The sequence below is a fragment of the Adiantum capillus-veneris genome, chromosome 20 (genome assembly GCF_014529385.1).
Source record: "Adiantum capillus-veneris isolate H3 chromosome 20, ASM1452938v2, whole genome shotgun sequence".
In the NCBI taxonomy this organism is placed as follows: domain Eukaryota; kingdom Viridiplantae; phylum Streptophyta; class Polypodiopsida; order Polypodiales; family Pteridaceae; genus Adiantum; species Adiantum capillus-veneris.
The window spans coordinates 13,591,881-13,595,596 of NC_140950.1; the positions used below are offsets into that span (position 1 = coordinate 13,591,881).

At 42.6% G+C, this 3,716-nt stretch overlaps 1 pseudogene; it reads left to right on the top strand.

Annotated features, from left to right (window-relative positions):
• The first annotated feature begins 303 nt into the window (after positions 1–303).
• Positions 304–1,622, top strand: LOC147432134 (uncharacterized; annotated as a pseudogene).
• The last annotated feature ends 2,094 nt before the right edge of the window (positions 1,623–3,716 follow it).

The window sequence follows — 3,716 nt, forward strand, 5'->3', positions numbered from 1 at the left end:
TCAAGTTGAATAGAAGAAGAACGCTTTATGTTTGCTACTAGACTTTGAACATTCCAAAGCTACAAGCACATTCAAGTTCGGGTACGATTCTCCGGCTCTTTAAGTATTTGCGTCATTGTATTTAATGGTCTTTGCGTCCACTCCAGGTACGTATGCTCTAGGTATGTTCTCATAAGCAGAGACGACAAGCACCTCCTCCTCTCTCTCTCTCTCTCTCTCTCTCTCTCTCTCTCTCTCTCTCTCTATCTACTTGTCCATGTTTTCTACTCCATTCATTCAATATTAAGTTTAAATGTTCGTGTGTTTAATGCAGGTATGGATGATGAGGAGTTTCTTTGTTCTTTGTCACCCCAACAGAGACAGTGGTACGTGGAACGCCATCGCTCTGGCGCACCATCGCACGTTCCTACTCCATCCGCATCTCCCTCTGTTTCGGAGTCCTCAGCGCGCTCCGAAGCTTCGGTGTCGACAAGACGATGTTCACACTCGTCTAGGCACCGGCGCTCTAGTGGTGGCGGTGGCGGTTGTTGTGGGGGTGGCGCCACCGATGCCTCGACACCGCCCGTTCGACGAGGCTCTTTACCCTCTCCTTCTTTGCCCGTCCCGACACTAGCCACGGCATCGCCATCGACACCAGTTTTTGCGCGGCTGACTGCCGTTCCCCGCAACTACACACCACTAGCTACTCCTCCAGGAGTCACTCCAGTGGACACTCCTCACTTCGGGGCTCAGACTCCAGTGGAGACACCTGGCGTCCGTACCCCCATCGACACGCCGCTAGAGACCCCTGCCGAGACACCCAAGTTCACGCGTCAGCGGCGAGAGGGCTTGCCTTACTCCGTCGACTTCAGCGGCGACATCATCTTGGATGATTAAAGCAAGAAGGTGATTTCGTGCATGCGTGGTCTTTTCTCTCAGGTGTTTAGACACTACATACTAAACACCTGGAGTGAAGTACCGAATGAATTAAAAGACAGAGTCATCAACATTCTTCATGACGAGTTTCCCGTTCCAACATGGGATGACCGCTTCAATGAAGATGTGACGAAGGTTCGAGTGCGCGAATACTGCAAGCATAAGCGTTCCGAAGTGCAAAAAGCAATCAAGCATGGGTGGAGCACACCAGATTGGCTGGCCAAAGAAGATTGGAAGCATGCGAAGAAAGAAGCGCGCGAGAATCCCGACAAGTGGAAGCAACAAAAGGAGGCAGCCAGAGCGCGAGTAGAGGACGGGAGCTCGCACCACTTGGGGAGCGGCGGGTGGGCATCATTTGAGGCCGATTTTGTAAGTGTTTTCACATCTATGTTCGATAGTTTAGGATTTATGGGATTTAAAATTCTAACATAATGGATTCTTTGTATGTTTTCACAGTGGTCGTTTACAGGAGGTGATCCTACACCGTACGAGAGTGAGTACACAGGCAGGAATGGCTGAAACGCCCTTATAGACATCCCGACTTAATCTCGCGGCGGCATGGTTAGTACTAGGGTTTATTCTTTTCTATTTATTGTATTGTTTTATAAACGTCGCTATATGTTTATACTTACAAAAAGCTATCTTATTGTTTTTTTTTGCAGAATCCGACAGATACGGCGCTTCAACGTGATGAGACGTCTGATTAGACGATGTTAGTTTAGCCATAGCTAGATAGCATTAGTTTCTTTTTGTCATAGATTATGTATCATGAGACGACTTTTATACGTCTTTTTGAAAACCATGTATATTTTTTAAATAATGACAATGGTTTGTAACTATTACATTTGCAATGATTAACAATCAAGTGATTTTGCTGCTGTGTACAATTGTCATTGATTTACTTTCATCAATTCACGCTTGTCATTTTTGTATCTTTATTTTGCAAACAATACGTACTATGGATGATGGTTAATGATTATATTGTCTTGTAGGTGACTATTTTTGGTCTATATTTACCTTTGCACTTTTTTTCAAAGGTAAATATACAAATGAAACATTCAATATGGTTGATGGGTGGCAGGGCATTGAATTTTTTTGTATCTCGACTGTCGCTATGAGCGTCGCTATATTAGGCTCTGCAGCATCGCTATAAGCGTCGCTATTGATGGCCCTGCAACGTCGCTATAGCCGTCGCTATAGACGTCACTATATAGCGACGCATATAGCGACGTCCCCGTATCAACGCTAATAGCGACGTCGGGGGTTATAAAAACCCAGTGTATTTCCGTCGCTAAAAGCGTCACAAGAGCACACAACCTCTTGTAGTGTAGTTCAAAGCTCCCTTCAATCCAAAGAAAGTATAATGAAATATTTTCCTTACCACAAAAACCTTTCGGTGTTGTATAACCACCTCACTGGCACCATCTAGCTCATTGCCGCTAAGATCAACCCACGATAGATACCTGGAGTTCCCAAGTGTAGGCAGTATTGTGCCTGACAATGAATCGTTGTTGAGATGCAGAAAATTGATTCTTGGCATAAGCCCCAGCTTCGGTGGAATTTTCAATAAGTTTCTTGGGGAAAAAAATCAAAACAAAAACAAATTTTAATGTTTTTTATGAAAAAACTTAGACTTGATAAGCATAGAAGATAATAAAATAATTTAACAAAATAAAACTTTTGAAATCCTTAAATGAAAGGACCCTTTATCAATATCTCATATCATGGGATCAAACTCTTATATATTGTTTATTTATTTATTCTCTAACAGCCTTTGTGAAGCATACCAAAAAATGAATGCACCTTTGGAAAATAGCATTTAAAAAACTAGGATCTCTTTCTATTCATTCACAAGACTTTTAAATTTCATAGGGACACTTGTCAAACAAGTAAATTTAAACGACTTTGGCCCCTTGGGTACTAAGGCCTTTAGAAGCCAAAAAAGATGTTTGGTTTAACATTTACAATATGAGATTACCAATGTCCAACGTTCAATTCATCCACAAATCATATACTTAAAAAAAAACACATGCACGCTATGCTCGAAGAGGCCTTTGGTTTGGAGTTTCAGCTTGAGATTGTGGAATTGTGTTCCTTCACTGGCCAAATCCATGAGCAGCGATATTGTGTGGAGTGCCTCGTGAGGCAGCGCGAGCAATGGAATGCACAAGCAATGACATGAACGCTGCACCACAGGGAGTTGATTTTCACTTCCAGTCGACACCAACATCGTGTTGTGGAGAGCAGCTCGGGGTTCATTGGATTGGCTTATATGTAATTTAGGAATAGGAGAGGGGACCACCTCCTCGTTGTTGTCCGCTAGAGGTCGTTCGAGTCCATGTCCATTGTCTACAGGCTGTGAGTTCATGGAGCTCATGACGACCGTGGACCGTGGATAGAGAGGTATAGCGCAGAGGCACCAAGATTAAATTGAGTGTTTGCAAAATGAATCCTTACAGGGCGTGGTAGCGTGCTTTTGTAGGAGGGAAATAGCATTCCTTGAAGACACTTGCAAGGTTTGCTAGTTGGCGCTCTTTTTTTTGCCATTAAAGGCCTTAGTATCAATATGGATGAACGTCGTTTAAATTTTGTTGCTGTACATGTGTTCCTCAAAAAAGAAAAAAAAAACCTTAAAAAGTCTTGAAAAGAAAGTCCTTTCAAATGATCTTTCCCAAAAATCGCATTGAGTTTTTCAAAATTTTTTTGGAGAGGGATGGAACAAATGATTTCATAAAAGCATGACACATTGCATATAAACAATGCCACCTCTTTATATAGAATAAAAGTCTCCTGATTTTTCA